Below are 16,908 nucleotides of genomic sequence, written 5' to 3'. Positions count from 1 at the left end.
AGAATCTCATTCCCTTTTTTTTTTTTTGACTGACTAGTACTCTATTGTGTATAGGTACCACATTTTCTTTATTCATTCATCTGTTGATGGATGCTTAGATTGCTTCCAAGTCTTGGCTATTGTGAACAGTATACCAACAAGCATAGGAGTGCAGGTATCTCTTTGATATACTGATGTCCTTTCTTTTGGATATATATCTAGCAGTGGGATTGCTGGATCTTGAGGAACTTCGAAACTATTCTCCATAGTGGTTATTTTAATTTACATTCCTACCAACAGTGCATGAGGGTTCCCTTTTCTCCACATCCTCGCCAAAATTTGTTATTGCCTGTCTTTTGGATTTAAGCCATTTTAACTGGGGGAGATAATATCTCATTGTAGTTCTGATTTGTATTTCTCTGATGATCAATAATATTGAGCACCTTTTCATATGCCTGTTTGCCATTTGTATGTCTTCTTTTGAGAAATGTCTACTCAAATCTTTTGCCAATTTTTTAATCGAATTATTAGATTTTTTCCTATAGAGATGTTTGAGCTCCTTATATATTCTGGTTATTAATCCCTTGTGAGATGGGTAGTTTACAAACATTTTCTACCATTCTGTGGGTTGTTTCTTTACTTTGTTGACTGTTTCTTTTACCATGCAGAAGCTTTTTAACTTGATGTGATTCCATTTGTCCATTTTTGCTTTGGTTGCCTGTGCTTGTGGGGTATTACTCAAGAAATCTTTGCCAACTCCAAATGTCCTGGAGATTTTCTTGTAGTAGTTTCATAATTTGAGGTCTTAGATTTAAGTCTTTAATTCATTTTGATTTGATTTTTGTATATGGTGATTTTTGTATATGGTGAGAGATATGGTGAGAGTTTTTTTCTTTTGCATGTGGATATCCAGTTTTCACAACATCATTTATTGAAGAGACTGTCTATTCCTTAATGTATGTTCTTGTCACCTTTGTTGAAAATGAGTTCACTGTAGATGTACGGATTTGTTTCTGAGTTCTCTGTCCTGTTCCGTTAGTCTATGTGCCCATTTTTATGCCATTAGCATGCCGTTTTTGTTACTGTAGCTCTGTAGTATAATTAGAAGTCAGGTAATGTGATTCCTCTAGTTTTATTCTTCTTGCTCAGGATAGCTTTGGCTATTTTAGGTCTTTTGTGGTTCCATATACATTTTAAGATTTTTTTAAAAATTTCTGTTAAGAATGTAATTGGTATTTTGATCAAGATCGCATTGAATCTGTAGATTGCTTTGAGTAATATGGACATTTTAACAATATTGATTCTTCCAATCCGTGAACATGGAATATTTTTCCATTTTTTTGGTGTCCTCTTCAAAGGACATTTTAAAATGATGAAACATTTCTTTCATCAGCGTTTCATAGTTTTCATTGCAGAGATCTTTCACTTCTTTGGTTAAGTCCTAGATATCTTGTTTTATTTGTGGCTATTCCAAATGAGATTATTTTCTTGATGTCTTTTTCCAGCTGTTCACTGTTGGCATACAGAAATGCTACTGAGTTTTGTATGTTGATTTTGTATCATGCATCTCTTCTAAATTTATCAGTTCTAACAGTTTTTTTGTGTGTGTGGAGTCTTCAGTTTTTTCCAAATATAAGATCATATCATCTGCAAACAAATATAATTTGACTTCTTCCTCTCTCATTTGGATACCCTTTATTTCTTTCTCCTATGTAATTACTATAGCTAGGACTTTCAGTTCTGTGTTGAATAACAGTTGTAAAAGTAGGCATCCTTGCTTTGTTCCAGATCTTAGAGGAAAGGCTTTCATTTTTTCCCCTATTCAATTTGATACGAGCAGTGGGTCTGTCATACATGGCTTTTATTGTGTTGAGGTATATTCCTTCTATACCCCATTTGTTGGGGGTTTTATCAAGAAGGAATGTTGAATTTTATCAAATGCTTTTTCACCATCAATTGAAACGATGGTATGGTTTTTGTCCTTCATTCTGTTGATATGATGTATCACATTGATTGATTTGCATATGATGAACCATCCTTGAATCCCAGGGATAAATCCTACTTGGTCCTGATGAATGATCTTCTTTATGCATTGTATTGTTGAATCTGATTTGCTAATATTTTGTTGAGGATTTTTGCATTAATATTCATCAGCTATTGGCCTGTAGTTTTATTTTTTGGATGTACTTTTGTCTGTTTTTGGTATCAGGGTAATACTGACTTCATAGAATGAGTTTAGAAGTATTCTCTCCTTTTCTATTTTTCAACATGGTTTGAGTAGGATTGGTGTTATTTCTTCTTTAAGTGTTTAGTAGAATTCAGCAGTGAAGCCATCACGTCCCAGGCTTTTCTTAAGTGGGAAACATTTTATTGCAGCGTCAATCTCTTTACTTGTTATTGGTCTACTCAGGTTTTGGATTTCTTCATGGTTCAATCTACGTAGGTTATTCGTGTCTAGGAGTTTATCCATTTCTTCTAGGTTTTATAATTTATTGCCATATAGATGCTCATAGTAGTCTCTAATGAGCATAGTAGTCATTAATGAATTTCTGCCGTATCAGTTGTACTGTCTACTTTTCAATTTAGGATTATATTGACTTGGGCCTCTGCTCTTTTTTTTCTCTCTTTTCTTCACTCTTTTTTAGTATGGCTAAAAGTTTGTCAATTTTGTCTTTTCAAAAAACCAACTTTTCACTTCCTTGATTTTTTGTATTTTTTTGTTTTAATTTCATTTATTTATCTTCTGGTCTTTATTATTTTCTTCTAATGGGCTTGCTTTGCTCTTGCTTTTCTACTTCTTTGAGATGCACTGTTAGGTTGTTTATTTGAAGTTTTCCTATTTTTTTTTTTGATGTAGTTTATATTGCTATAAACTTTCCTCTTAGTACTGCTTTGGCTGTATCCCATAGGTGTTGGTATACTGTGTCTCCATTATCATTTGTTTCAATACATTTTTGATTCCATTATTAACTTCCTCATTGACTCATTGGTAATTCAGTAACATATTATCTAATTTCCATATGTTTGTATAGTTTCCAAAGTTCCTCTCATTATTAATTGATTTCTAGTTTTATTCCATTGTGGCCAGAGAAGATGCTTGATATGCTTTCAATTTTCTTGAAATTTTAAAGACTTATTTTGTGGCCTAACATATGGCCTATCCTTGAGAATGTTCTATGTGGTGAGGAGAAAAATGTGTATTCTGCAGCCATTGGATGAAGCGTTCTGTAAATATCTATTAGGTTGGTTTGGCCTACTGTACAAATTAAGTTTGATCTTTCTTTGTTGATTTTCTGTCTGGATGATCTGTCCAATGCTGAAAGTGGGTTGTTGAAGTCTCCAGCTATTTATGTATTGGGGTCTGTCTTTCATTTTAGCTCTAATAAAATTTGCTTTGTATATCTGGGTGCTCCGGTGTTGAATGCATATGTATTTACAACTGTTATATCCTCTTGGTGAATTGACTTTTGTCATTATACAATGACCCTCCTTGTCTCTTTTTATAGTTTTTGTCTTGAAATCTATTTTATCTGGTATAAACAGAGTGACTCTTGCTCTTTCTTGGTTTCCATTTGCATGGAATATCTCTGTCCATCCCTTTATTTTCAGTTTATATGTGTCTTTATAGGTGAAGAGTATTCCTTGTAGGCAGCAGATAGTTGGTTCTTATTTTTTTTTCATCCATTCAGCCACTCTATATGGTTTTGTTTTGTTTTGTTTTTTTGAGACTGTCACCCAGGCTGGAGTGCACTGGCACAATTTTGGCTCACTGCAGATTCAGCCTCCTGGGTTCAAGTGATTCTCCTGTCTCAGCCTCCCCAGTAACTGGGATTATAGGTAACCGCCACCACACCCAGCTAATTGTTTGTATTTTTACTAGAGATGGGGTTTCACCATGTTGACCAAACTGGTCTCGAACACCTGACCTCAAGTGATCTGCCCACCTTGGCCTCCAAAAGTGCTGGGATTACAGGCATGAGCCACCACACCCGGCAACTCTATGTGTTTTCATTGGAGGGTTTAGTCTATTTCCATTCAGTGTTATTATTGATAAGTAAGGACTTACTCCTGCCACTTTGTTATTTGTTTTCTGCTTGTGTGGTGTCATTATCTTCCTTCCTTCCTTCCCACCTTTCTTTTTCTGAAAGTAATTTTCTCTGGTGGTATGTTTTAATTTATTGCTTTTTTATTTTTTGTGTGTCCGTTATAGGTTTTTTGATATGAGGTTACCATGAGGCTTGAAAACAACATTTTAAAACCCATTATTTTAAACTGATGAGAACTTAACTCTGCAAAAACAAAGTAGCAAACAAAGAGAAAACTAACAAAAACTCTACACTTTAACATCGTCTCCCTCTCCTACTTTTTCAGTTTTTTTTTGTTTTTTGTTTTTATTTTGTGGTGATATTTGTTCAATTTGTTGTTCCTGTGGGAAAGACAATTGCTGGATAATTTTTTTTTTTTTGAGATAGGGTCTTGGTCTGTCACCCAGGCTGCCGTGCAGTGGCACGACCATGGCTCTTTGCAACCTCCACCTCCCAGGCTCAAGTGATCCTCCCACCTCAGCCTCCTAAGCAGTTGGGACTACAGGTGCATGCCACCACGCTCAGCTAATTTTTGTATTTTTTTTTTTTTTTTTTGTAGAGATGGGGTTTCACTATGTTGCCCAGGTTGGTATCGAACTCCTGAGCTCAAGCAATCCACCCACCTTGGCCTCCCAAAATGCTGGGATTACATGCATGAGCCATCACACCTGGCCTAATTGCTGGAGAATTCTATTCAGCCCTCTTGCTCTGCCTCCCAACAAGGATTTCTTAAAGGCAATGGTTGGCTAGGTGCAGTGGCTCACGCCTGTAATCCCAGCACTTTGGGAGGCCAAGGCAGGTAGATCACCTCAGGTCAGGAGTTTGAGACCAGCCTAGCCAACATGGCGAAACCCTGTCTCTACTAAAAATACAAAAAGAGTAGTTGGGTGTGGTGGCACATGCCTGTAGTCCCAGCTACTCGAGAGGTTGAGGTGGGAGAATTGCTTGAGCCCGGGAGGCGGAGGTTGTGGTGAGCCGAGATTGCGCCATTGCACTCCAGCCTGGGCGACAAGAGCGAAACTCATTAAAAAAAAAAAAAAAAAAAAAAAAAAGCAGTGGTCATGTAGCTATTAAAGAAACCTGACATTCAACTCTGATGACCTTTGGATTCATGTTGCTTTAACACTATTTCTGCTTACGTAAATCTCACACATTGAGTCTATAATTTTGATTTCCTGCTTTGTCTAGAAAGTAAGATTTGGCAATAGTGTTCCGTTGCCTATCTACAGGAATATCTTAGGGTGCTATTTTAAATTTCCATGATATGGACTGGTACATGACCTCAGTAGTAACTATATTTATTTTCTGGATCCTTTGCACATCATCTTGTGAATATTTTCCATGGCACATAGTCAGTCTACAAGAGTACTTAGATCTCATATAAACTCATTTTAATTGAAAGGCAGATTGGAAGCTTAGTCCAAAGACCAATTTGTACGTTTCTTGTTGGGTTATTAGCTTTTGTAGCCAAAGATAAAACTGAACTTACTATGCAATCTTCTTTCACTTCCTTAGTAATGGGGAAAATGTTCAAGATGCCAACATCTGTGTCCTAACTAATCATGTTATTATGGAATATTAAGTGGATCTTAAATGAATCTTTAAATTCTTAGGCAACAAGACGTGGCTACAGTCCAAGAAATTTGTCTTTCTAAATCTTTTGTTAGTTGGTAATATAGTCTAAATGTCTTGGTGTTCATTGAATTTTTTTCTGTACTTGCCACATGCAGAGAACATGAGTGTCTATTTTTCCATATTAACTAAAGAGTACAAAGAAAAATAGAAAAGGAGCAAGATAATTATTGTAGTTATCTGGGATACAAAAGTCTGGATTTTCAGTGAAGAGTAATGGTCTGAAGAGACCTATTTTCTTTCTTTTCTTTTGAGACGGAATCTTGCTCCGTTGCCCAGGCTGGAGTGCAGTGGCGTGATCTCGGCTCACTGAAAGCTCTGCCTCCCGGGTTCATGCCTTTTTTTTTTTTGTATTTTTAGTAGAGACAGGGTTTCACCGTGTTAGCTAGGATGGTCTCGATCTCCTGATCTCGTGATCCGCCCACCTCAGCCTCCCAAAGTGCTGGGATTATAGGCGTGAGCCACTGTGCCCAGCCGAAGAGGCCTATTTTCACAGAAAGAAACACTGGTTATTGAAAGGAGCGTGTGGCTCCCTGTGGTAAGTGTTTTTAAAAGGATATTTAGAGGCTACCAAGGGGGATAAAGTAAAAATAAGCTACATTACTTTTCTGAAGGAGGAGTATCCTTGTTAACTTAGGGGTAACTAAGGAAGGCTAACTAGGGAACTTCCAGAGAATGAGCCTATAGCCACTTACTATGCTGTTAGACAAGATTGCTCAAAGGACTCTCAGTGGAAACTATAATAGTGTGTCTTTAGACCTGGGAGGTAAATGATGGCTTAGGTATGGAGTAGTATTCTTCTAAGATGGAGACAGGTTTAAGAAATCTCAGATCTTATTAGAATTGAATCCTAGAAAACAAAAATTATATAACCCAAATATTCCAGATTTTTCCTGCTGGTAAGATGAGATCACATGTACACTTGTATCCAAATTTCATCAGCTGCAAGCCCTCACCTGCTCACAGAGGAATTTAAAACCCTTCCAAGGACGCTCTAGTTATTTCTGGCTGTTTTCAGAAGAGTTGTTTGCCACATGTGTTTGCAACAAGTTCACTTACATTCTTTTTTTTTTTTTTTTTTTTTTTTTTGAGACGGAGTCTCGCTTTGTTGCCCAGGCTGGAGTGCAGTGGCGCGATCTTGGCTTACTGCAACCTCTGCCTCCCGGGTTCAAGCCATTCTCCTGGCTCAGCCTCCGAGTAGCTGGGACTACAGGCGCCCGCCACCTCGCCCGGCTAATTTTTTGTATTTTTGGTAGAGACGGGGTTTCACCGTGTTAGCCAGGATGGTCTCGATCTCCCGACCTCGTGATCCGCCCGCCTCGGCCTCCCAAAGTGCTGGGATTACAGGCGTGAGCCACCGCGCCCGGCCACTTACACTCCAGCCTGCTAGCCAAAGCACCTTATCACTGCCTCTGCTGCAGATGCCCTTTGTGCAAACAGCATTGTCTGTATCAAGGGTACTGGCTCCCTATTTTCACAAAGTTTCCAGTCCTTGAGGTACTGGGATCTAGGCCTGTCACCCAACGCTACAATAATTTTCTAACTTTGTACTTAAACAGCATTATTTCAGCCCGGAACCACATAAAGTCCTTCAAGAAAAGACTCCCTCAGCTTTGGCCATATACCCTTCTCCCCCACCAGGCCTCAAATCCAAAGATTCAGCCATCGCACCAGCACTCTACCTTACCTTCTTTTCTTTCCAGCTTTCATTCTCTTTTTCTGTGTGCTCCAGCAAATAACAACAAATGAAAACCAAGTTATCACTCCTTCAGCCCAACCCCCAGTCTCCATGTATATGAACTTATGCAAATAGATAAAAGAAGGGATGGGGGAAGTGTCATCTAATTTCTCTCGGACAAGGTTCTGGCACTACCTTCCTTCAGCCCAGCCAAGACACTGCCACACATATAATAAAACACAGGCTGTGTTTCTATTAGAGCTGGGTGGGAATAGGAACAGCAATTCAGAGGAAGGAAATAGTGGTGTAAAAGGAACCATCACTTCAGAAAGAGGATTACACTTTGAAAACATTAGTGGCGGCCGGGCGCGGTGGCTCACGCCTATAATCCCCACACTTTGGGAGGCCAAGGTGGGTGGATCACAAGGTCAGGAGTTTGAGACCAGCCTCACCAACATGGTGAAACCCTGTCTCTACTAAAAATACAAAAATTAGCTGGGCGTGGTGGTGCGTGCCTGTAATCCCAGCTACTCAGGGGGCTGAGGCAGAAGAATCGCTTGAACTCGGGAGGTGGAGGTTGCAGTGAGCTGAGATGGTACCATTGCACTCTAGCCTGGGTGACAGAGCGAGACTCTGTCTCAAAATAAAAAAAAAAAATTAAAATAAATTACGTTAGTGGCTCCACTTGTCTTTCTTTTTACTGGTATCTTTAATTTTTTCAGGTTTAATTTCAAGATTGGGTCAAATTCTTTTGTTCCTTCATATTTAGACCCAGAAGAAGGCAGAAATTCATATTCATGGCTGAACAACTACTAGGTAAAAATTTTTTAAATCACAAAATGCTATGGAAAGTGACTGACAGTGTTGGTTTTGGCAGGCCATTTCTCCTTAAAATAATTATATTTCATATCTGCAGCTGAAGCCTCTGTTCCATATATTGGTGGAATATCTTTTCAGGGCAAAGCACTCTTAATATTAAGACAGTATCACTCTTGAACTGAAGTTTTTGCAACACTGATGAAGTGCAAGTAGCCCTTTTTATTGTAATCACAATATGCAGATTTTCAAGCTGAAAAAAGTAGTTGAACTATTACCTCATGTCTTGAAGTAGAAGAATTTACAGACTTGATTTGTTAGATAGCATTACCTATGAGGGAAATGACATTGAACTCCACTTCAATTGGTATGTAGTGAATAGACAGACAAAAGTGGAGAGGAGGAAAGTTCTAGAAGCTGTGGGTGAGAACAAAGGAGATCTTAAAATCATAAGAATTCTTGAATATTAAGAGTTGCTGGCCGGGCGCGGTGGCTCAAGCCTGTAATCCCAGCACTTTGGGAGGCCGAGGCGGGCGGATCACGAGGTCAGGAGATCGAGACCATCCTGGCTAACACGGTGAAACCCCGTCTCTACTAAAAATACAAAAAAAAACTAGCCGGGCGCGGTGGCAGGCGCCTGTAGTCCCAGCTACTCGGGAGGCTGAGGCAGGAGAATGGCGTAAACCCGGGAGGCGGAGCTTGCAGTGAGCTGAGATCCGGCCACTGCACTCCAGCCTGGGTGACAGAGCAAGACTCCGTCTCAAAAAAAAAAAAAAAAAAAAAGAGTTGCTGACAACATAGAGGAGAGCTGGGAGTTAGTAAAAATATTGTAAAAGGTGGAAAGTGTTATAATGAGAAAGCAAATGTCTAGATTGACCTAGAACAGTGATTCTTAACTGAAGGAGATTTTGCTCCCTAGGGGAAGTTTGGCAATATCTGAAGACATTTAAAAAATAAACTTAAAAAATTTTTACAGTATTTTAGAGTTACAAAAAAAGTTGCAAACATAGTACAAACACTTGCCTATATCTTGACTCAGTTTCTCCTATTGTTAACGTCTTACGTTGGTATGATGTGTTGTTACAAGGAACAGATATTGACACATTATTAACTAAAATTTATACTTTATTTCGGTGTCCTTAGTTGGTACTTAATGTCCTTTTTCTGTTTCAGGACCCCATCCAAGAAACCACATTGTATTTAGCTAGACTTCTCTTGGCTATAACAGTTTCTCAGACTTTCTTTGTTTTTGATGACATTGACAGTTTTGAGGAGTACTGATTAGGTATTTTGTAGAATATCTTTTAGTTAGGATTTGTCTAATGTTATTATTTCGCTCTGTTGCCCAGGCTGGAGTGGAGTGGGATGATCTCGGCTCACTGCAAACTATGCCTTCTGGGTTTAAGGGATTCTTCTGCCTCAGCCCCCTAGTAGCTGGGAGTAAAGGCACCCACCACCACGGCCGGCTAATTTTTGTATTTTTAGTAGAGACGGGGTTATGCCATGTTGGCCAGGCTGGTCTGGAACTCCTGACCTCAGGTGATCCGCCCGCTTCAGCCTCACAAAGTGCTGGGATTATAGGTGTGAGCCACCACACCCGGCCAATTTGTCTAATGTTATTCTGATATGGTATTTGAGGGGAGGCACTATAGAGGTGAACTGCCATTCTCATTATATCATATCTAAGACTATCAACATGACATCACTGATGATGTTAATCTTGGCCACTTATTCAAGGTAGCGTTTGTGGGATTTTTTTTTTTTTTTTGAGACAGAGTCTTGCTCTGTCGACCAGGCTGGAGTGTAATGGTGTGATCTCGGCCCACTGCAACCTCTGCCTCCTGGGTTCAACCGATTCTCCTGTCTCAGCCTCCCCAGTAGCAGGGATTATAAGCCACCATACCTGACTAATTTTTGTATTTTTATTAGAGGTGGGGTTTCACCATGTTGGCCAGGCTGGTCTCGAACTCCTGACCTCAGGTGATCTGCCCACTTTGGCCTCCCAAAGTGCTGGGATTACAGGCGTGAGCCACTGCACCTGGCCAAAGTTTCTTCATTGTAAAGTTATTTTCCTGCCTTTCCATACTATACTCTTTGAAAACAAGTCAGTATGTGCAGCCTTTACTCAAAGGGTGAGGAATTATGTACTACCTCCTTGAGGGAAGTGTATCTACATAAATTACTTAGAATTCTTCTCTGTGGGAAATTTGTATCTTCTCCCATATCTATTCATTGAGCCATCATTTCTTTACATCAGTATGGACTCCTGGATATTCTTTTTTTTTTTTTTTTTTTTTTTTTGAGACGGAGTCTTGCTCTGTCACCCAGGCTGGAGTGCAGTGGTGCAATCTCGGCTGGATATTCTTTACAAACATTTTTTTATTTTTGCAAAAGGACTGGAGAGGGTGCTTCTGGCATCCTGTGGGCAGAGACCAGGGATGCTGCTCAATATCCTATAATGCACAGGACAGATCCTCACAAAAATAATTATCTGGCCCCAAATGGCAATAGTTCCCGAGAGTCTCTGACTACTCTCTCTGCTACTCTCACAGTCTCATACTCTGTTAGGAGGTGCTGCTTATGGAAATGCAACTCTTAAGTTTATAATTGAAGTCAGTGAATAAAAGTTGTGTTTTCAGAAAACTTGGTTGGAATTTAGAAAATGAATAATTCTTTTGGTGTTCTGTAGACATCCAGTAGGAGGTTTTGTCTCTTTAAGGCTCTGTATAAACAAAATGAGCTGCAAAGTTGAGGCAGCTACCCAGACTACTCAAATCCAGTGGTATCCTCCACCTACCACCCTGTTATTGAAGAAAAGTTTTGGCTCAGTGTGTACAGATTGGCAGTCGGTATTGGAAGAATTTACTGAATATTTACTTAACACCAGTGTATGTGTTCCAGAGGCTGAGGAATCAGGAGAGGCTTTGGATTGAAGCTGGAGGTGGGAAAGGCAAAATTAAAAAGAAAATGCCACTTCCTTCAAAGTCTACCTCCCTACATGGCATCTATTCACTTTCCTGCCTTGCATTAGAACAATTGTACTCTACCGAGGTCGATTTTGCTTCTATAAGACATTTGGCAATCTCTAGACATGTTTCTGGTGGTCACAGCCTTGGAGAGGGATGCTACTAATATTTAGCAGGTAGATATCAGGGATGCTGTTAAACATTCTGCAACGTACAGGGAAGCTCCTCCCCAAATTATCCAGCCCAAATGTCAATAGTGCCAAGTTTGAGAAACCTTGGACTAGAAGGAAAAGAAAACAATCTTTCAGTTTGATCAAATTAATTTCTGACAACCAAAGGGAAGTATATGTCTTGGTATATCCCCTCTTAAATGTGTGTGTGTGTTGTTTGTGTTTCACCAATCCCTTTTATCTACTGCTTTGACCAGATTACTCTTGGTGTTGTAAACATTGCAGAGCATAGGTGTACTTAAATAAAATCAGACTTTTTACCCTGGACTATACTACCCTGAAAAACCAGTCCCTCCTCACCTCTCTGACTTCTTTCCATGTCACCTCTGCCCTTAGTTCTCTAGTTCTCTATGATCCGTCCGTCCAGTTGTACAAGGCCCAAGCCCAGACTGGCTTTATGACTTTTGCTCTTGATGATCCCCCCTTTTTTTTTTTTTGAGACAGAGTAGTGGTCGGTCTTGTTGCCCAGGCTGGAGTGCAATGGCGTGATTTTGGCTCACTGCAACCTCCGCCTCCCGGGTTCAAGCGATTTTCCTGCCTCAGTCTCCCAAGTGGCTGGGATTATAGGCATGAACCACCACACCTGGCTAATTTTGTAATTTTAGTAGAGACAGGGTTTCACTATGTTGATCAGACTGATCTGGAACTCCTGACCCCAGGTGATCCACCCACCTCAGCCTCCCAAAGTGCTGGGATTGTGGGCGTGAGCCACCATATCTGGCTCTTGATGATCCTTCTAACTAGACCATTCTCCCCCTGACCTGGGCCTGACTGGGTCCCTTTTATTATTCACATCTTAGCTCAAATGTTGACTTGGCAGCTAGGTCTTTCCAAATCACCCTATTTAAAGTACACCTTAAGGCTAGGCAAGGTGGTTCATGCCTGTAATCCCAGTAGTTTGGGAGGCTGAGGCTGCTGGATCACTTGAGGTCAGGAGTTCGAGACCAGCCTGGCTAGCCTGGTGAAACCTCGTCTCTACTAAAAATATAAAAATTAGCAGGGCATGGTGGCACATGCCTGTAATCCCAGCTACTTGGGAGGTGGAGGCAGGAGGGTTGCTTGACCTGGGAGGCGGAGGTTGCAGTGAGCCAAGATTGCACCACTGCACTCCAGCCTGGGTGACGGAGCAAGACTGTGTCTCACATAAATACATAAATAAGTAAATAAAATAAATAAAAATAAAAAAATACACCTTAAGGCTGGTCCAAAGATAGTAATTTATCTCAATTGATTGTTCACAGTCAGTTACAGATCAAACTCCTTGTTCTACTCTTTCACACCTTCTCACTACTACACTAGACTAAAAGAAAAAAAAAGTACAGCTTTACACAAAAATGCACTTTTAATTTCATAGTCACGTTTTATGTTGTCTATGACACATCATTTTCTGAAGTTATCTCATTTGGTTGCCTTATACATCAACATATAAGCTCCCTACGGGAAGTGACCTGTCTCTTGAGTTTGGCACCATATCTGTGTTCCCCACTCCCAGCTGGTCACAAAGTCACAGTTAAATAAATATTTGTTGAATGACTGTATGAATGAGTTTGAGGTAAAGATTTAAAATTTCTTGAAATTCTAAATTTGTGGAACACATTTCTTGTTATTGTTATTTCCTTAGCCTCTTAAAAATGGAAATTTGGGGGCCGGACACGGTGGCTCACGCCTGTAATCTCAGCACTTTGGGAGGCCAAGGAGGGCAGATCATGAGGTCAGGAGATCGAGACCAGCCTGGCCAACATGGTGAAACCCTGTCTCTACTAAAAATACAAAAAATTAGCCAGGCATGGTAGCGGGCGCCTGTAATCCCAGTTACTCGGGAGGCTGAGGCAGGAGAATCGCTTGAACCCCGGAGGCGGAGGTTGCAGTGAGCCGAGAACGCACCACTGCCCTCCAGCCTGGGTGGCAGAGTGAGACTCCGTCTAAGAAAAAAAAAAAATTCTTAGAAAATTAGCCAAGTTAAATGAGTGAGAAAAATACCTCATAACTCTTCAAACCTAAGTTTTACCCCAAGGGAACTTGGTCTACTCCGTTTTATTTTCTGAGATACTATTTTCTGCAGTATCTTCTCTAATGCTTCATTACATGAACTTTTGAATATTGAAAGTTTAGAATCTTTTGCTTCATTGTTTCGATGCAGTTTATTTCTTTTTAATAATAATTTGAGGTGAAATTCAAATAACAAAATTAACCATTTTCAAGTGAACGATTTACTGGTATTTAGGACAGTCACAATGTTGTGCAACCACCACCTCTATCTAGTTTCAAAGCATTTCCATCTCTCCAAAATAAAACTCCTTATCCACTAAGCAATGTCTTCCCTCCCCTTAGCTCCTGGCATCCACTATTCTGTGTTGTGTCTCTACGAATTTATTTTGGAGACTTCGTTTAAATGGAATAGTACAATAAGAGATGTTTTGTGTGTGGCTTCTTTTAAATAACATATTATTTTCTTTTTTTCTTTCTTTCTTTTTTTTTTTTTTGAGACGGAGTCTTGCTCTGTTGCCCAGGCTGGAGCACAGTGGGTGGTCTCGGCTCAGTGCAACCTCCGCCTCCCAGGTTCAAGTGATTCTCCTGCCTCAGCCTCCTGAGTAACTGGGATTACAGGCACGTGCCACCACACCTGGCTATTTTTTTTTGTTTTTTGTTTTTTGTATTTTTGGTAGAGGTGGGGTTTTGCCATGTTGGCCAGGCTGGTCTCGAACTCCTGACCTCAGGTGAACCACCTGCCTCGGCCTCCTAAAGTGCTGGGATTACAGGTGTGAGCCACTGCGCCTGGCCTAATGTACTATTTTCAAGTTTCATCTATGTTGTAGCGTGTATCAGTACTTCATTCCTTTTTATGGATGAAAAAATTCCATTGTATAGATGTACCAAATTTATTTGTCGAGTTATATACTGATGGTCATTTGGAGTGTTCCACCTTTTGGCTTTTGTAAATAGTGCTGCTATGAACGTGAGTGTACATATATTTGAGTACTTGTTTTCAATTTTTTTTTTTTTTTTGGACAGAGTCTTGCTCTGTCACCCAGGTTAGAGTGCAGTGGCACAATCTCAGCTCACTGCAACCTCTGCCTCCTGGGTTCAAGCGATTCTCATGCCTCAGCCTTCTGAGCAGCTGGGATTACAGGCGTGTGCCACCACACCTAGTTTTTTTATTTTTATTTTTATTTATTTTTTATTTTTTATTTATTTATTTTTTTTGAGACGGAGTCTCGCTCTGTCACCCAGGCTGGAGTGCAGTGGCCGGATCTCAGCTCACTGCAAGCTCCGCCTCCCGGGTTCACGCATTTCTCCTGCCTCAGCCTCCCGAGTAGCTGGGACTACAGGCGCCTGCCACCTCGCCCGGCTAAGTTTTTGTATTTTTAGTAGAGACGGGGTTTCACTGTGTTAGCCAGGATGGTCTCGATCTCCTGACCTCGTGATCCGCCCGTCTCGGCCTCCCAAAGTGCTGGGATTACAGGCTTGAGCCACCGCGCCCGGCCTTTTTTTAATTTTTAAAAAAATTTTTAGTAGAAATGGTGTCTGCCTTGTTGCCCAGGCTGGGCTCGAACTCCTGGTCTCAAGCAATCTACCTGCCTTGGCCTCTCAAAGTGCTGGGATTACAGGCATGATCCACCACGCCCAGCCTCAATTATTTCGGGTATATACTTAGGAGTAGAATTGTTGGGTTATTAGTAACTCTATGTTTAACTTTTTGAGGAACCGAAGTGTTTTCCACAACAGCCGCACCACTCTGCATTCCCACCAGCAATGTAGGAGGATTCCAATTTCTCCATATTCTTGCTAACACTTGTTATTTTCCAGTGTTTTTTTAAAAAAATTATCATTATAGCCATAAGCGGGTATGGAGTGATACTTAATTGTGATTTTGATTTGCCTTTCCCTAATGTCTAGTAATGCTGAGCATCTTTTCATGTGTTTCGTGGTCATTTTTAATGTAGCTTATTTCTTACATTTGGGTATTTCTGAACTTTTACAGCTTCTGTTATATAGTACAGAAGATGGAAAGATCAGAAGCAAACAAGAATGAGAAAGCTGTTTTTACAAAATTATATTTGTCAAATGCCCCAAATGTCTTCCCGGCCCTAATCCCTGAGAGTGTTACATTTTCTGTTACAATGGGAAGTTCCTTTCTGATATCAAGTCTACAGGCTTGGAATATTTGCTGATATAGTTAAATGAAATAGCAATAATGTCATAAAAGTGGCAGACGGGCCAGGCACGGTGGCTCAACGCCTGTAATCCCAGCACTTTGGGAGGCTGAGGCAGGCGAATCACCTGAGGTCAGGAATTCGAAACCAGCCTGGCCAACATGGCGAAACCCCATCTCTACTAAAAATACAAAAATTAGCCAGGCGTGGTGGCGGGCGACTGTAATCCCAGCTACTCCGGAGGCTGAGGCAGGAGAATCGCTTGAACCCAAGAGGCAGAGGTTGCAGTGAGCCGAGATCACACCCTTGCACTCCAGCCTGGGCGACAGAGGGAGACTCCATCTCAAAAACCAAATGAACAAACAAAAAGTGGCAGATAGGAAATAAGAAAAGCAAGCTATCAACTCCATCAGCACGTTGGGTAAAGAGGAGTTTGCAACCTGGAGTGGACGTTTGTTGAGGGGTAGATTAAGCACATCCAGATGATAACAAATGTATTAGAAAAGTTTAGATTTGTTTCCGTAACAAATGATGTAAAGGAGAAGAAATAGTCTTTCTCTTCAAAAATTCCAGTTGCTTCCTCAGACATATTCCATCTTTTCCTGTTTTCCTTAGATATTCCTGTTGATTTTTTAATCCAAGCAAATCAGGGTAATTTAGTAAGTGTGGTTATGATAATTTTGTTTATGGTTATATTGTAAAATCTCTAGAAAATGGTATGAGGTCAGTATCAGTGTCAGTGTGGGGTGATCACTGAACTGAGAGTCAGGAGATCTGTGTTGCAGTCCCCAGTTCAGAAATAACAAGTTTTGTAACCTTGGGTAAATTATTTAACCTCTTGGAGCCCCAGTTTCCTCATTTTTAAATAAATAAATGACTGGCCTTTTGATGATCTTTAAAGTTCTTTATTGCTCTATCATTCTATTTGAAAAGTTCCTGTGTTAGGTACTTCAAATTTCACAGGCAAATGCATATCCTTTCTTTGTTTACATTTACAGAAAGTAAAACTGTTGCCTTGATCAAACCTGTATCATGAAAATAGTTTTTTTTTTTTTTTTTTTTTTTTTAAACAAAGAGGCCCAAGGACACAGTCTTCGAAGTGCTGAAGCCATGCACCTCTTTGTGTACTGGCTAAGTGCCTGGGTACACTTGTACATGTGATGATCTGCCCTCTGCCCTGAGGTTTCTTAATCTAGGTTTTGCAATGTGTGTCATAGATGTTTGTTTTTCAAACATGGTGCAACGGGCTCAGACAGGACATAGCACTGCCTCCTATTCAGTGGCTAAAACACTTTTCATCTTCTGCATTTTTCCAATCTTTCATGCTGTAACTTCTGTGATGATCTCAAATGAGGACACTTTGACTTT

At 40.3% G+C, this 16,908-nt stretch overlaps 1 protein-coding gene across 3 annotated transcripts in view; it reads left to right on the top strand.

Annotated features, from left to right (window-relative positions):
* Nucleotides 1-16,908, top strand: part of ACSL4 (acyl-CoA synthetase long chain family member 4) — a 111,501-nt gene that overhangs the window by 2,178 nt on the left and 92,415 nt on the right. Inside the window, exon 1 of one of the 3 annotated variants that reach the window (XM_050777620.1) lies at nt 8,097-8,190. The exons of the other annotated variants lie outside the window; for them this stretch is intronic. The gene's annotated coding sequence lies outside the window, so the exon portion shown is untranslated. Of the gene's footprint in view, nt 1-8,096; nt 8,191-16,908 lie in introns of those variants that run through there. 3 annotated transcript variants of the gene reach the window in all.

This window comes from Macaca thibetana, chromosome X, assembly GCF_024542745.1.
Source record: "Macaca thibetana thibetana isolate TM-01 chromosome X, ASM2454274v1, whole genome shotgun sequence".
Classification (NCBI taxonomy): domain Eukaryota; kingdom Metazoa; phylum Chordata; class Mammalia; order Primates; family Cercopithecidae; genus Macaca; species Macaca thibetana.
Note: the sequence above shows the minus strand (reverse complement) of the source record. Positions and strands in the feature narration are given on the sequence as shown.